Below are 18,164 nucleotides of genomic sequence, written 5' to 3'. Positions count from 1 at the left end.
GGAATTTGGTGGGCCTTTTCAAGAATTTTGTGGTATTTTGAAAAGATTTAGGGAATTTTGTGGTGTTTTTTCTTGAATTTTGTGGGAAACTGTGCTGATTTTATGGGGCGTTTCTGGAATTTGGTCGAGTTTTCAGAAGATTTAGGGATTTTTGTGAGATTTTTGTGGGATGTTCTGGGAATTGGTGGAGATTTTGTGGGACATTCCTGTGAATTGGTAGGGTTTTGAAATGATTTAGGGAGTTTTGTGGGACTTCTCTGGAATTTTGTGGGTTTTTTCTGGAATTGTGTGGGATTCTGAGGAGACTTGAAAGATTTTGAGGAATTTGTTTTAGATTTTGTGGGAATTGTTGGAGATTCTGTGGGATTTTACTGGAATTTGGTGGGCCTTTTCAAGGACTTTGTGTGGTTTTGAGGAGACTTGAAGAATTTTGAGGATTTTTTCTTAGATTTTGTACAAACCTGTGGAGGTTTTGTGGGATTTTTGTGGGATTTTGTGGGATATTGAGGCGATTTAGGGATCTTGAGGGATTTTTCATGTATTTTGTGGGAATTTGTGGAGATTTGGTGGGATATTTTTCTAGAATTTGGTCATGTTTTGAGAAGATTTAGGGAATTTTGTGGGATTTTTCCTGGAATTTTGTTGGATACTGGGGAGATTTTGTGGGATGCTTCTGGAACTTTGAGGGACTTTTCTGGAATTTGGTGAGATTCTGTAGAGAACTGACGAATTATCAGGGATTTTTCATGTATTCTGTGGGAATTTGTGGAGATTCGGTGGGATATTTTTCTAGAATTTTGTCATGTTTTGAGAAGATTTAGGGAATTTTGTGGGATTTTTCCTGGAATTTTGTTGGATACTGGGGAGATTTTGTGGGATGTTTGTGGAACTTTGAGGGTCTCTTCTGGAATTTGGTGAGATTCTGTAGAGAACTGACGAATTATCAGGGATTTTTCAGGTAGTCTGTGGGAATTTGTGGAGATTTGGTGAGATTTTTCTGGAATTTGGTAGAGTTTTGAGAAGATTTAGGGAATTCTGTAAGATTTTTTTGGAATTTGGTAGGCCTTTTTGAAGGACTTTTTGTGGTTTTGAGGAGACTTGAAGAATTTTCAGGGATTTTTCTTAGATTTTGTGGAAACTTGTGGAGGTTTTGTGTGATTTTTGTGGGATTTTGTGGGATATTGAGGCGATTTAGGGATCTTGAGGGATTTTTCATGTATTTTGTGGGAATTTGTGGAGATTTGTTGGGATATTTTTCTAGAATTTGGTCGTGTTTTGGGAAGATTTAGGGAATTTTGTGGGATTTTTCCTGGAATTTTGTTGGATACTGGGGAGATTTTGTGGGATGTTTGTGGAACTTTGAGGGACTTTTCTGGAATTTGGTGAGATTCTGTAGAGAACTGACGAATTATCAGGGATTTTTCATGTATTCTGTGGGAATTTGTGGAGATTTGGTGGGATTTTTGTGGATTTTTGTGGGATATTGAGGCGATTTAGGCATCTTGAGGGAATTTACATGTATTTTGTGGGAATTTGTGGAGATTTGGTGGGATATTTTTCTAGAATTTGGTCGTGTTTTGGGAAGATTTAGGGAATTTTGTGGGATTTTTCCTGGAATTTTATTGGATACTGGGGAGATTTTGTGGAATGTTTGTGGAACTTTGAGGGACTCTTCTGGAATTTGGTGAGATTCTATAGAGAACTGAAGAATTATCAGGGATTTTTCATGTATCCTGTGGGAATTTGTGGAGATTTGGTGGGATTTTTCTGGAATTTGGTAGAGTTTTGAGAAGATTTAGGGAATTCTGCAAGATATTTCTGGAATTTGGTAGGCCTTTTTGAAGGACGTTTTGTGGTTTTGAGGAGACTTGAAGAATTTTGAGGAATTTTTCTTAGATTTTGTGGAAACTTGTGGAGGCTTGGTGGGATTTTTGTGTGATTTTGTGGGATATTGAGGCGATTTAGGGATCTTGAGGGATTTTTCATGTATTCTGTGGGAATTTGTGGAGATTCGGTGGGATTTTTGTGGATTTTAGCCGTATTTTGAGAAGATTTAGGGAATTTTGTGTGATTTTTCCAGGAATTTTGTTGGATACTGGGGAGATTTTGTGGAATATTTGTGGAACTTTGAGGGACTTTTCTGGAATTTGGTGAGATTCTGTAGAGAACTGAAGAATTATCAGGGATTTTTCATGTATCCTGTGGGAATTTGTGGAGATTTGGTGGGATTTTTCTGGAATTTGGTAGAGTTTTGAGAAGATTTAGGGAATTCTGCAAGATATTTCTGGAATTTGGTAGGCCTTTTTGAAGGACTTTTTGTGGTTTTGAGGAGACTTGAAGAATTTTCAGGGATTTTTCTTAGATTTTGTGGAAACTTGTGGAGGTTTTGTGTGATTTTTGTGGGATTTTGTGGGATATTGAGGCGATTTAGGGATCTTGAGGGATTTTTCATGTATTTTGTGGGAATTTGTGGAGATTTGTTGGGATATTTTTCTAGAATTTGGTCGTGTTTTGGGAAGATTTAGGGAATTTTGTGGGATTTTTCCTGGAATTTTGTTGGATACTGGGGAGATTTTGTGGGATGTTTGTGGAACTTTGAGGGACTTTTCTGGAATTTGGTGAGATTCTGTAGAGAACTGACGAATTATCAGGGATTTTTCATGTATTCTGTGGGAATTTGTGGAGATTTGGTGGGATTTTTCTGGAATTTGGTAGAGTTTTGAGAAGATTTAGGGAATTCTGCAAGATATTTCTGGAATTTGGTAGGCTTTTTTGAAGGACGTTTTGTGGTTTTGAGGAGGCTTGAAGAATTTTGAGGAATTTTTCTTAGATTTTGTGGAAACTTGTGGAGGCTTGGTGGGATTTTTGTGTGATTTTGTGGGATATTGAGGCGATTTAGGGATCTTGAGGGATTTTTCATGTATTCTGTGGGAATTTGTGGAGATTCGGTGGGATTTTTGTGGATTTTAGCCGTATTTTGAGAAGATTTAGGGAATTTTGTGTGATTTTTCCTGGAATTTTGTTGGATACTGGGGAGATTTTGTGGAATATTTGTGGAACTTTGAGGGACTTTTCTGGAATTTGGTGAGATTCTGTAGAGAACTGATGAATTATCAGGGATTTTTCATGTATTCTGTGGGAATTTGTGGAGATTTGGTCGGATTTTTCTGGAATTTGGTAGAGTTTTGAGAAGATTTAGGGAATTCTGCAAGATATTTCTGGAATTTGGTAGGCCTTTTTGAAGGACTTTTTGTGGTTTTGAGGAGACTTGAAGAATTTTGAGGAATTTTTCTTAGATTCTGTGGAAACTTGTGTAAGTTTTTGGGATTTTTGTGGGATTTTGTGGGATATTGAGGCGATTTAGGGATCTTGAGGGATTTTTCATGTATTTTGTGGGAATTTGTGGAGATTTGGTGGGATATTTTTCTAGAATTTGGTCGTGTTTTGGGAAGATTTAGGGAATTTTGTGGGATTTTTCCTGGAATTTTATTGGATACTGGGGAGATTTTGTGGGTCATTTCTGGAACTTCGAGGGACTTTTCTGGAATTTGGTGAGATTCTGTAGAGAACTGACGAATTATCAGGGATTTTTCATGTATTCTGTGGGAATTTGTGGAGATTTGGTGTGATTTTTGTGGATTTTGACCGTGTTTTGAGAAGATTTAGGGAATTTTGTGGGATTTTTCTGGGATTTTGTTGGGTATTGAGGACATTTTGTGGGATGTTTCTGGAATTTGGTGGGCCTTTTCAAGAATTTTGTGGTATTTTGAAAAGATTTTGGGAATTTTGTGGTGTTTTTTCATGAATTTTGTGGGAATCTGTGCTGATTTTATGGGGCGTTTCTGGAATTCGGTCGAGTTTTCAGAAGATTTAGGGATTTTTGTGAGATTTTTGTGGGATGTTCTGGGAATTGGTGGAGATTTTGTGGGACATTCCTGTGAATTGGTAGGGTTTTGAAATGATTTAGGGAGTTTTGTGGGACTTCTCTGGAATTTTGTGGGTTTTTTCTGGAATTGTGTGGGATTCTGAGGAGACTTGAAAAATTTTGAGGAATTTGTTTTAGATTTTGTGGGAATTGTTGGAGATTCTGTGGGATTTTACTGGAATTTGGTGGGCCTTTTCAAGGACTTTGTGTGGTTTTGAGGAGACTTGAAGAATTTTGAGGATTTTTTCTTAGATTTTGTACAAACCTGTGGAGGTTTTGTGGGATTTTTGTGGGATTTTGTGGGATATTGAGGCGATTTAGGGATCTTGAGGGATTTTTCATGTATTTTGTGGGAATTTGTGGAGATTTGGTGGGATATTTTTCTAGAATTTGGTCATGTTTTGAGAAGATTTAGGGAATTTTGTGGGATTTTTCCTGGAATTTTGTTGGATACTGGGGAGATTTTGTGGGATGCTTCTGGAACTTTGAGGGACTTTTCTGGAATTTGGTGAGATTCTGTAGAGAACTGACGAATTATCAGGGATTTTTCATGTATTCTGTGGGAATTTGTGGAGATTCGGTGGGATATTTTTCTAGAATTTTGTCATGTTTTGAGAAGATTTAGGGAATTTTGTGGGATTTTTCCTGGAATTTTGTTGGATACTGGGGAGATTTTGTGGGATGTTTGTGGAACTTTGAGGGTCTCTTCTGGAATTTGGTGAGATTCTGTAGAGAACTGACGAATTATCAGGGATTTTTCAGGTAGTCTGTGGGAATTTGTGGAGATTTGGTGAGATTTTTCTGGAATTTGGTAGAGTTTTGAGAAGATTTAGGGAATTTTGTGTGATTTTTCCTGGAATTTTGTTGGATACTGGGGAGATTTTGTGGAATATTTGTGGAACTTTGAGGGACTTTTCTGGAATTTGGTGAGATTCTGTAGAGAACTGATGAATTATCAGGGATTTTTCATGTATTCTGTGGGAATTTGTGGAGATTTGGTCGGATTTTTCTGGAATTTGGTAGAGTTTTGAGAAGATTTAGGGAATTCTGCAAGATATTTCTGGAATTTGGTAGGCCTTTTTGAAGGACTTTTTGTGGTTTTGAGGAGACTTGAAGAATTTTGAGGAATTTTTCTTAGATTCTGTGGAAACTTGTGGAGGTTTTGTGGGATTTTTGTGGGATTTTGTGGGATATTGAGGCGATTTAGGCATCTTGAGGGAATTTACATGTATTTTGTGGGAATTTGTGGAGATTTGGTGGGATATTTTTCTAGAATTTGGTCGTGTTTTGGGAAGATTTAGGGAATTTTGTGGGATTTTTCCTGGAATTTTATTGGATACTGGGGAGATTTTGTGGAATGTTTGTGGAACTTTGAGGGACTTTTCTGGAATTTGGTGAGATTCTGTAGAGAACTGACGAATTATCAGGGATTTTTCATGTATTCTGTGGGAATTTGTGGAGATTTGGTGGGATTTTTCTGGAATTTGGTAGAGTTTTGAGAAGATTTAGGGAATTCTGCAAGATATTTCTGGAATTTGGTAGGCTTTTTTGAAGGACGTTTTGTGGTTTTGAGGAGGCTTGAAGAATTTTGAGGAATTTTTCTTAGATTTTGTGGAAACTTGTGGAGGCTTGGTGGGATTTTTGTGTGATTTTGTGGGATATTGAGGCGATTTAGGGATCTTGAGGGATTTTTCATGTATTCTGTGGGAATTTGTGGAGATTCGGTGGGATTTTTGTGGATTTTAGCCGTATTTTGAGAAGATTTAGGGAATTTTGTGTGATTTTTCCAGGAATTTTGTTGGATACTGGGGAGATTTTGTGGAATATTTGTGGAACTTTGAGGGACTTTTCTGGAATTTGGTGAGATTCTGTAGAGAACTGATGAATTATCAGGGATTTTTCATGTATTCTGTGGGAATTTGTGGAGATTTGGTCGGATTTTTCTGGAATTTGGTAGAGTTTTGAGAAGATTTAGGGAATTCTGCAAGATATTTCTGGAATTTGGTAGGCCTTTTTGAAGGACTTTTTGTGGTTTTGAGGAGACTTGAAGAATTTTGAGGAATTTTTCTTAGATTCTGTGGAAACTTGTGTAAGTTTTTGGGATTTTTGTGTGATTTTGTGGGATATTGAGGCGATTTAGGGATCTTGAGGGATTTTTCATGTATTTTGTGGGAATTTGTGGAGATTTGGTGGGATATTTTTCTAGAATTTGGTCGTGTTTTGGGAAGATTTAGGGAATTTTGTGGGATTTTTCCTGGAATTTTATTGGATACTGGGGAGATTTTGTGGGTCATTTCTGGAACTTCGAGGGACTTTTCTGGAATTTGGTGAGATTCTGTAGAGAACTGACGAATTATCAGGGATTTTTCATGTATTCTGTGGGAATTTGTGGAGATTTGGTGTGATTTTTGTGGATTTTGACCGTGTTTTGAGAAGATTTAGGGAATTTTGTGGGATTTTTCTGGGATTTTGTTGGGTATTGAGGACATTTTGTGGGATGTTTCTGGAATTTGGTGGGCCTTTTCAAGAATTTTGTGGTATTTTGAAAAGATTTTGGGAATTTTGTGGTGTTTTTTCATGAATTTTGTGGGAATCTGTGCTGATTTTATGGGGCGTTTCTGGAATTCGGTCGAGTTTTCAGAAGATTTAGGGATTTTTGTGAGATTTTTGTGGGATGTTCTGGGAATTGGTGGAGATTTTGTGGGACATTCCTGTGAATTGGTAGGGTTTTGAAATGATTTAGGGAGTTTTGTGGGACTTCTCTGGAATTTTGTGGGTTTTTTCTGGAATTGTGTGGGATTCTGAGGAGACTTGAAAAATTTTGAGGAATTTGTTTTAGATTTTGTGGGAATTGTTGGAGATTCTGTGGGATTTTACTGGAATTTGGTGGGCCTTTTCAAGGACTTTGTGTGGTTTTGAGGAGACTTGAAGAATTTTGAGGATTTTTTCTTAGATTTTGTACAAACCTGTGGAGGTTTTGTGGGATTTTTGTGGGATTTTGTGGGATATTGAGGCGATTTAGGGATCTTGAGGGATTTTTCATGTATTTTGTGGGAATTTGTGGAGATTTGGTGGGATATTTTTCTAGAATTTGGTCATGTTTTGAGAAGATTTAGGGAATTTTGTGGGATTTTTCCTGGAATTTTGTTGGATACTGGGGAGATTTTGTGGGATGCTTCTGGAACTTTGAGGGACTTTTCTGGAATTTGGTGAGATTCTGTAGAGAACTGACGAATTATCAGGGATTTTTCATGTATTCTGTGGGAATTTGTGGAGATTCGGTGGGATATTTTTCTAGAATTTTGTCATGTTTTGAGAAGATTTAGGGAATTTTGTGGGATTTTTCCTGGAATTTTGTTGGATACTGGGGAGATTTTGTGGGATGTTTGTGGAACTTTGAGGGTCTCTTCTGGAATTTGGTGAGATTCTGTAGAGAACTGACGAATTATCAGGGATTTTTCAGGTAGTCTGTGGGAATTTGTGGAGATTTGGTGAGATTTTTCTGGAATTTGGTAGAGTTTTGAGAAGATTTAGGGAATTCTGTAAGATTTTTTTGGAATTTGGTGGGCCTCTTTGAAGGACTTTGTGTGGTTTTGAGGAGACTTGAAGAATTTTGAGGAATTTTTCTTAGATTCTGTGGAAACTTGTGGAGGTTTTGTGGGATGTTTGTGGAATTTTGTGGGATATTGAGGCGATTTAGGGATCTTGAGGGATTTTTCATGTATTTTGTGGGAATTTGTGGAGATTTGGTGGGATTTTTCTGGAACTTGGTAGAGTTTTGAGAAGATTTAGGGAATTCTGCAAGATATTTCTGGAATTTGGTAGGCCTTTTTGAAGGACTTTTTGTGGTTTTGAGGAGACTTGAAGAATTTTGAGGAATTTTTCTTAGATTCTGTGGAAACTTGTGGAGGTTTTGTGGGATTTTTGTGGAATTTTGTGGGATATTGAGGCGATTTAGGCATCTTGAGGGAATTTACATGTATTTTGTGGGAATTTGTGGAGATTTGGTGGGATATTTTTCTAGAATTTGGTCGTGTTTTGGGAAGATTTAGGGAATTTTGTGGGATTTTTCCTGGAATTTTATTGGATACTGGGGAGATTTTGTGGGATGCTTCTGGAACTTTGAGGGACTTTTCTGGAATTTGGTGAGATTCTATAGAGAACTGACGAATTATCAGGGATTTTTCATGTATTCTGTGGGAATTTGTGGAGATTTGGTGGGATTTTTGTGGATTTTGGCCGTGTTTTGAGAAGATTTAGGGAATTTTGTGGGATTTTTCTGGGATTTTGTTGGGTATTGAGGACATTTTGTGGGATGTTTCTGGAATTTGGTGGGGCTTTTCAAGAATTTTGTGGTATTTTGAAAAGATTTTGGGAATTTTGTGGTGTTTTTTCATGAATTTTGTGGGAAACTGTGCTGATTTTATGGGGCGTTTCTGGAATTCGGTCGAGTTTTCAGAAGATTACGGATTTTTGTGAGATTTTTGTGGGATGTTCTGGGAATTGGTGGAGATTTTGTGGGACATTCCTGTGAATTGGTAGGGTTTTGAAATGATTTAGGGAGTTTTGTGGGACTTCTCTGGAATTTTGTGGGTTTTTTCTGGAATTGTGTGGGATTCTGAGGAGACTTGAAAAATTTTGAGGAATTTGTTTTAGATTTTGTGGGAATTGTTGGAGATTCTGTGGGATTTTACTGGAATTTGGTGGGCCTTTTCAAGGACTTTGTGTGGTTTTGAGGAGACTTGAAGAATTTTGAGGATTTTTTCTTAGATTTTGTACAAACCTGTGGAGGTTTTGTGTGATTTTTGTGGAATTTTGTGGGATATTGAGGCGATTTAGGGATCTTGAGGGATTTTTCATGTATTTTGTGGGAATTTGTGGAGATTTGGTGGGATATTTTTCTAGAATTTGGTCATGTTTTGGGAAGATTTAGGGAATTTTGTGGGATTTTTCCTGGAATTTTGTTGGATACTGGGGAGATTTTGTGGGATGCTTCTGGAACTTTGAGGGACTTTTCTGGAATTTGGTGAGATTCTGTAGAGAACTGACGAATTATCAGGGATTTTTCATGTATTCTGTGGGAATTTGTGGAGATTCGGTGGGATATTTTTCTAGAATTTTGTCATGTTTTGAGAAGATTTAGGGAATTTTGTGGGATTTTTCCTGGAATTTTGTTGGATACTGCGGAGATTTTGTGGGATGTTTGTGGAACTTTGAGGGTCTCTTCTGGAATTTGGTGAGATTCTGTAGAGAACTGACGAATTATCAGGGATTTTTCAGGTAGTCTGTGGGAATTTGTGGAGATTTGGTGAGATTTTTCTGGAATTTGGTAGAGTTTTGAGAAGATTTAGGGAATTCTGTAAGATTTTTTTGGAATTTGGTGGGCCTCTTTGAAGGACTTTGTGTGGTTTTGAGGAGACTTGAAGAATTTTGAGGAATTTTTCTTAGATTCTGTGGAAACTTGTGGAGGTTTTGTGGGATTTTTGTGGAATTTTGTGGGATATTGAGGCGATTTAGGGATCTTGAGGGATTTTTCATGTATTTTGTGGGAATTTGTGGAGATTTGGTGGGATTTTTCTGGAACTTGGTAGAGTTTTGAGAAGATTTAGGGAATTCTGCAAGATATTTCTGGAATTTGGTAGGCCTTTTTGAAGGACTTTTTGTGGTTTTGAGGAGACTTGAAGAATTTTGAGGAATTTTTCTTAGATTCTGTGGAAACTTGTGGAGGTTTTGTGGGATTTTTGTGGGATTTTGTGGGATATTGAGGCGATTTAGGCATCTTGAGGGAATTTACATGTATTTTGTGGGAATTTGTGGAGATTTGGTGGGATATTTTTCTAGAATTTGGTCGTGTTTTGGGAAGATTTAGGGAATTTTGTGGGATTTTTCCTGGAATTTTATTGGATACTGGGGAGATTTTGTGGAATGTTTGTGGAACTTTGAGGGACTTTTCTGGAATTTGGTGAGATTCTGTAGAGAACTGACGAATTATCAGGGATTTTTCATGTATTCTGTGGGAATTTGTGGAGATTTGGTGGGATTTTTCTGGAATTTGGTAGAGTTTTGAGAAGATTTAGGGAATTCTGCAAGATATTTCTGGAATTTGGTAGGCTTTTTTGAAGGACGTTTTGTGGTTTTGAGGAGGCTTGAAGAATTTTGAGGAATTTTTCTTAGATTTTGTGGAAACTTGTGGAGGCTTGGTGGGATTTTTGTGTGATTTTGTGGGATATTGAGGCGATTTAGGGATCTTGAGGGATTTTTCATGTATTCTGTGGGAATTTGTGGAGATTCGGTGGGATTTTTGTGGATTTTAGCCGTATTTTGAGAAGATTTAGGGAATTTTGTGTGATTTTTCCTGGAATTTTGTTGGATACTGGGGAGATTTTGTGGAATATTTGTGGAACTTTGAGGGACTTTTCTGGAATTTGGTGAGATTCTGTAGAGAACTGATGAATTATCAGGGATTTTTCATGTATTCTGTGGGAATTTGTGGAGATTTGGTCGGATTTTTCTGGAATTTGGTAGAGTTTTGAGAAGATTTAGGGAATTCTGCAAGATATTTCTGGAATTTGGTAGGCCTTTTTGAAGGACTTTTTGTGGTTTTGAGGAGACTTGAAGAATTTTGAGGAATTTTTCTTAGATTCTGTGGAAACTTGTGGAGGTTTTGTGGGATTTTTGTGGGATTTTGTGGGATATTGAGGCGATTTAGGCATCTTGAGGGAATTTACATGTATTTTGTGGGAATTTGTGGAGATTTGGTGGGATATTTTTCTAGAATTTGGTCGTGTTTTGGGAAGATTTAGGGAATTTTGTGGGATTTTTCCTGGAATTTTATTGGATACTGGGGAGATTTTGTGGAATGTTTGTGGAACTTTGAGGGACTTTTCTGGAATTTGGTGAGATTCTGTAGAGAACTGACGAATTATCAGGGATTTTTCATGTATTCTGTGGGAATTTGTGGAGATTTGGTGGGATTTTTCTGGAATTTGGTAGAGTTTTGAGAAGATTTAGGGAATTCTGCAAGATATTTCTGGAATTTGGTAGGCTTTTTTGAAGGACGTTTTGTGGTTTTGAGGAGGCTTGAAGAATTTTGAGGAATTTTTCTTAGATTTTGTGGAAACTTGTGGAGGCTTGGTGGGATTTTTGTGTGATTTTGTGGGATATTGAGGCGATTTAGGGATCTTGAGGGATTTTTCATGTATTCTGTGGGAATTTGTGGAGATTCGGTGGGATTTTTGTGGATTTTAGCCGTATTTTGAGAAGATTTAGGGAATTTTGTGTGATTTTTCCTGGAATTTTGTTGGATACTGGGGAGATTTTGTGGAATATTTGTGGAACTTTGAGGGACTTTTCTGGAATTTGGTGAGATTCTGTAGAGAACTGATGAATTATCAGGGATTTTTCATGTATTCTGTGGGAATTTGTGGAGATTTGGTCGGATTTTTCTGGAATTTGGTAGAGTTTTGAGAAGATTTAGGGAATTCTGCAAGATATTTCTGGAATTTGGTAGGCCTTTTTGAAGGACTTTTTGTGGTTTTGAGGAGACTTGAAGAATTTTGAGGAATTTTTCTTAGATTCTGTGGAAACTTGTGTAAGTTTTTGGGATTTTTGTGGGATTTTGTGGGATATTGAGGCGATTTAGGGATCTTGAGGGATTTTTCATGTATTTTGTGGGAATTTGTGGAGATTTGGTGGGATATTTTTCTAGAATTTGGTCGTGTTTTGGGAAGATTTAGGGAATTTTGTGGGATTTTTCCTGGAATTTTATTGGATACTGGGGAGATTTTGTGGGTCATTTCTGGAACTTCGAGGGACTTTTCTGGAATTTGGTGAGATTCTGTAGAGAACTGACGAATTATCAGGGATTTTTCATGTATTCTGTGGGAATTTGTGGAGATTTGGTGTGATTTTTGTGGATTTTGACCGTGTTTTGAGAAGATTTAGGGAATTTTGTGGGATTTTTCTGGGATTTTGTTGGGTATTGAGGACATTTTGTGGGATGTTTCTGGAATTTGGTGGGCCTTTTCAAGAATTTTGTGGTATTTTGAAAAGATTTTGGGAATTTTGTGGTGTTTTTTCATGAATTTTGTGGGAATCTGTGCTGATTTTATGGGGCGTTTCTGGAATTCGGTCGAGTTTTCAGAAGATTTAGGGATTTTTGTGAGATTTTTGTGGGATGTTCTGGGAATTGGTGGAGATTTTGTGGGACATTCCTGTGAATTGGTAGGGTTTTGAAATGATTTAGGGAGTTTTGTGGGACTTCTCTGGAATTTTGTGGGTTTTTTCTGGAATTGTGTGGGATTCTGAGGAGACTTGAAAAATTTTGAGGAATTTGTTTTAGATTTTGTGGGAATTGTTGGAGATTCTGTGGGATTTTACTGGAATTTGGTGGGCCTTTTCAAGGACTTTGTGTGGTTTTGAGGAGACTTGAAGAATTTTGAGGATTTTTTCTTAGATTTTGTACAAACCTGTGGAGGTTTTGTGGGATTTTTGTGGGATTTTGTGGGATATTGAGGCGATTTAGGGATCTTGAGGGATTTTTCATGTATTTTGTGGGAATTTGTGGAGATTTGGTGGGATATTTTTCTAGAATTTGGTCATGTTTTGAGAAGATTTAGGGAATTTTGTGGGATTTTTCCTGGAATTTTGTTGGATACTGGGGAGATTTTGTGGGATGCTTCTGGAACTTTGAGGGACTTTTCTGGAATTTGGTGAGATTCTGTAGAGAACTGACGAATTATCAGGGATTTTTCATGTATTCTGTGGGAATTTGTGGAGATTCGGTGGGATATTTTTCTAGAATTTTGTCATGTTTTGAGAAGATTTAGGGAATTTTGTGGGATTTTTCCTGGAATTTTGTTGGATACTGGGGAGATTTTGTGGGATGTTTGTGGAACTTTGAGGGTCTCTTCTGGAATTTGGTGAGATTCTGTAGAGAACTGACGAATTATCAGGGATTTTTCAGGTAGTCTGTGGGAATTTGTGGAGATTTGGTGAGATTTTTCTGGAATTTGGTAGAGTTTTGAGAAGATTTAGGGAATTCTGTAAGATTTTTTTGGAATTTGGTGGGCCTCTTTGAAGGACTTTGTGTGGTTTTGAGGAGACTTGAAGAATTTTGAGGAATTTTTCTTAGATTCTGTGGAAACTTGTGGAGGTTTTGTGGGATTTTTGTGGAATTTTGTGGGATATTGAGGCAATTTAGGGATCTTGAGGGATTTTTCATGTATTTTGTGGGAATTTGTGGAGATTTGGTGGGATTTTTCTGGAACTTGGTAGAGTTTTGAGAAGATTTAGGGAATTCTGCAAGATATTTCTGGAATTTGGTAGGCCTTTTTGAAGGACTTTTTGTGGTTTTGAGGAGACTTGAAGAATTTTGAGGAATTTTTCTTAGATTCTGTGGAAACTTGTGTAAGTTTTTGGGATTTTTGTGGGATTTTGTGGGATATTGAGGCGATTTAGGGATCTTGAGGGAATTTACATGTATTTTGTGGGAATTTGTGGAGATTTGGTGGGATATTTTTCTAGAATTTGGTCGTGTTTTGGGAAGATTTAGGGAATTTTGTGGGATTTTTCCTGGAATTTTATTGGATACTGGGGAGATTTTGTGGAATGTTTGTGGAACTTTGAGGGACTCTTCTGGAATTTGGTGAGATTCTATAGAGAACTGAAGAATTATCAGGGATTTTTCATGTATCCTGTGGGAATTTGTGGAGATTTGGTGGGATTTTTCTGGAATTTGGTAGAGTTTTGAGAAGATTTAGGGAATTTTGTAAGATTTTTCTGGAATTTGGTGGGCCTTTTCAAGGACTTTGTGTGGTTTTGAGGAGACTTGAAGAATTTTCAGGGATTTTTCTTAGATTTTGTGGAAACTTGTGGAGGTTTTGTGTGATTTTTGTGGGATTTTGTGGGATATTGAGGCGATTTAGGGATCTTGAGGGATTTTTCATGTATTTTGTGGGAATTTGTGGAGATTTGTTGGGATATTTTTCTAGAATTTGGTCGTGTTTTGGGAAGATTTAGGGAATTTTGTGGGATTTTTCCTGGAATTTTGTTGGATACTGGGGAGATTTTGTGGGATGTTTGTGGAACTTTGAGGGACTTTTCTGGAATTTGGTGAGATTCTGTAGAGAACTGACGAATTATCAGGGATTTTTCATGTATTCTGTGGGAATTTGTGGAGATTTGGTGGGATTTTTGTGGATTTTGGCCGTGTTTTGAGAAGATTTAGGGAATTTTGTGTGATTTTTCTGGGATTTTGTTGGGTATTGAGGACATTTTGTGGGATGTTTCTGGAATTTGGTGGGGCTTTTCAAGAATTTTGTGGTATTTTGAAAAGATTTAGGGAATTTTGTGGTGTTTTTTCTTGAATTTTGTGGGAAACTGTGCTGATTTTATGGGGCATTTCTGGAATTTGGTCGAGTTTTCAGAAGATTTAGGGATTTTTGTGAGATTTTTGTGGGATGTTCTGGGAATTGGTGGAGATTTTGTGGGACATTCCTGTGAATTGGTAGGGTTTTGAAATGATTTAGGGAGTTTTGTGGGACTTCTCTGGAATTTTGTGGGTTTTTTCTGGAATTGTGTGGGATTCTGAGGAGACTTGAAGAATTTTGAGGAATTTGTTTTAGATTTTGTGGGAATTGTTGGAGATTCTGTGGGATTTTACTGGAATTTGGTGGGCCTTTTCAAGGACTTTGTGTGGTTTTGAGGAGACTTGAAGAATTTTAAGGATTTGTTTTTATATTTTGTGAAAACTTGTGGAGGTTTTGTGTGATTTTTGTGGGATTTTGTGGGATATTGAGGCGATTTAGGGATCTTGAGGGATTTTTCATGTATTTAGTGGGATTTTGTGGAGATTTGGTGGGATATTTTTCTAGAATTTGGTCATGTTTTGGGAAGATTTAGGGAATTTTGTGGGATTTTTTCTGGAATTTTATTGGATACTGGGGAGATTTTGTGGAATGTTTGTGGAACTTTGAGGGACTTTTCTGGAATTTGGTGAGATTCTGTAGAGAACTGACGAATTATCAGGGATTTTTCATGTATTCTGTGGGAATTTGTGGAGATTTGGTGGGATTTTTCTGGAATTTGGTAGAGTTTTGAGAAGATTTAGGGAATTCTGCAAGATATTTCTGGAATTTGGTAGGCCTTTTTGAAGGACGTTTTGTGGTTTTGAGGAGACTTGAAGAATTTTGAGGAATTTTTCTTAGATTTTGTGGAAACTTGTGGAGGCTTGGTGGGATTTTTGTGTGATTTTGTGGGATATTGAGGCGATTTAGGGATCTTGAGGGATTTTTCATGTATTCTGTGGGAATTTGTGGAGATTCGGTGGGATTTTTGTGGATTTTAGCCGTATTTTGAGAAGATTTAGGGAATTTTGTGTGATTTTTCCAGGAATTTTGTTGGATACTGGGGAGATTTTGTGGAATATTTGTGGAACTTTGAGGGACTTTTCTGGAATTTGGTGAGATTCTGTAGAGAACTGAAGAATTATCAGGGATTTTTCATGTATTCTGTGGGAATTTGTGGAGATTTGGTGGGATTTTTCTGGAATTTGGTAGAGTTTTGAGAAGATTTAGGGAATTCTGCAAGATATTTCTGGAATTTGGTAGGCCTTTTTGAAGGACTTTTTGTGGTTTTGAGGAGACTTGAAGAATTTTGAGGAATTTTTCTTAGATTCTGTGGAAACTTGTGTAAGTTTTTGGGATTTTTGTGGGATTTTGTGGGATATTGAGGCGATTTAGGGATCTTGAGGGATTTTTCATGTATTTTGTGGGAATTTGTGGAGATTTGGTGGGATATTTTTCTAGAATTTGGTCGTGTTTTGGGAAGATTTAGGGAATTTTGTGGGATTTTTCCTGGAATTTTATTGGATACTGGGGAGATTTTGTGGAATGTTTGTGGAACTTTGAGGGACTTTTCTGGAATTTGGTGAGATTCTGTAGAGAACTGACGAATTATCAGGGATTTTTCATGTATTCTGTGGGAATTTGTGGAGATTTGGTGGGATTTTTCTGGAATTTGGTAGAGTTTTGAGAAGATTTAGGGAATTCTGCAAGATATTTCTGGAATTTGGTAGGCCTTTTTGAAGGACGTTTTGTGGTTTTGAGGAGACTTGAAGAATTTTGAGGAATTTTTCTTAGATTTTGTGGAAACTTGTGGAGGCTTGGTGGGATTTTTGTGTGATTTTGTGGGATATTGAGGCGATTTAGGGATCTTGAGGGATTTTTCATGTATTCTGTGGGAATTTGTGGAGATTCGGTGGGATTTTTGTGGATTTTAGCCGTATTTTGAGAAGATTTAGGGAATTTTGTGTGATTTTTCCAGGAATTTTGTTGGATACTGGGGAGATTTTGTGGAATATTTGTGGAACTTTGAGGGACTTTTCTGGAATTTGGTGAGATTCTGTAGAGAACTGACGAATTATCAGGGATTTTTCATGTATTCTGTGGGAATTTGTGGAGATTTGGTGGGATTTTTGTGGATTTTGACCGTGTTTTGAGAAGATTTAGGGAATTTTGTGGGATTTTTCTGGGATTTTGTTGGGTATTGAGGACATTTTGTGGGATGTTTCTGGAATTTGGTGGGGCTTTTCAAGAATTTTGTGGTATTTTGAAAAGATTTTGGGAATTTTGTGGTGTTTTTTCATGAATTTTGTGGGAAACTGTGCTGATTTTATGGGGCGTTTCTGGAATTTGGTCGAGTTTTCAGAAGATTTAGGGATTTTTGTGAGATTTTTGTGGGATGTTCTGGGAATTGGTGGAGATTTTGTGGGACATTCCTGTGAATTGGTAGGGTTTTGAAATGATTTAGGGAGTTTTGTGGGACTTCTCTGGAATTTTGTGGGTTTTTTCTGGAATTGTGTGGGATTCTGAGGAGACTTGAAGAATTTTGAGGAATTTTTTTTAGATTTTGTGGGAATTGTTGGAGATTCCGTGGGATTTTACTGGAATTTGGTGGGCCTTTTCAAGGACTTTGTGTGGTTTTGAGGAGACTTGAAGAATTTTCAGGGATTTTTCTTAGATTTTGTGGATACTTGTGGAGGTTTTGTGGGATTTTTGTGGGATTTTGTGGGATATTGAGGCGATTTAGGGATCTTGAGGGATTTTTCATGTATTTTGTGGGAATTTGTGGAGATTTGGTGGGATATTTTTCTAGAATTTGGTCGTGTTTTGGGAAGATTTAGGGAATTTTGTGGGATTTTTCCTGGAATTTTATTGGATACTGGGGAGATTTTGTGGGTCATTTCTGGAACTTCGAGGGACTTTTCTGGAATTTGGTGAGATTCTGTAGAGAACTGACGAATTATCAGGGATTTTTCATGTATTCTGTGGGAATTTGTGGAGATTTGGTGTGATTTTTGTGGATTTTGACCGTGTTTTGAGAAGATTTAGGGAATTTTGTGGGATTTTTCTGGGATTTTGTTGGGTATTGAGGACATTTTGTGGGATGTTTCTGGAATTTGGTGGGCCTTTTCAAGAATTTTGTGGTATTTTGAAAAGATTTTGGGAATTTTGTGGTGTTTTTTCATGAATTTTGTGGGAATCTGTGCTGATTTTATGGGGCGTTTCTGGAATTCGGTCGAGTTTTCAGAAGATTTAGGGATTTTTGTGAGATTTTTGTGGGATGTTCTGGGAATTGGTGGAGATTTTGTGGGACATTCCTGTGAATTGGTAGGGTTTTGAAATGATTTAGGGAGTTTTGTGGGACTTCTCTGGAATTTTGTGGGTTTTTTCTGGAATTGTGTGGGATTCTGAGGAGACTTGAAAAATTTTGAGGAATTTGTTTTAGATTTTGTGGGAATTGTTGGAGATTCTGTGGGATTTTGTGGGAATTTGGTGGGCCTTTTCAAGGACTTTGTGTGGTTTTGAGGAGACTTGAAGAATTTTGAGGATTTTTTCTTAGATATTGTACAAACCTGTGGAGGTTTTGTGTGATTTTTGTGGGATTTTGTGGGATATTGAGGCGATTTAGGGATCTTGAGGGATTTTTCATGTATTTTGTGGGAATTTGTGGAGATTTGGTGGGATATTTTTCTAGAATTTGGTCATGTTTTGAGAAGATTTAGGGAATTTTGTGGGATTTTTCCTGGAATTTTGTTGGATACTGGGGAGATTTTGTGGGATGCTTCTGGAACTTTGAGGGACTTTTCTGGAATTTGGTGAGATTCTGTAGAGAACTGACGAATTATCAGGGATTTTTCATGTATTCTGTGGGAATTTGTGGAGATTCGGTGGGATAT

The sequence above is a fragment of the Cyanistes caeruleus genome, unplaced genomic scaffold (assembly GCF_971803275.1).
Source record: "Cyanistes caeruleus unplaced genomic scaffold, bCyaCae1.hap1.1 HAP1_SCAFFOLD_74, whole genome shotgun sequence".
NCBI classification, from domain to species: Eukaryota; Metazoa; Chordata; class Aves; order Passeriformes; family Paridae; genus Cyanistes; species Cyanistes caeruleus.
The sequence above is the reverse complement of the archived record's forward strand: the minus strand, read 5'-3'. Positions refer to the sequence as shown.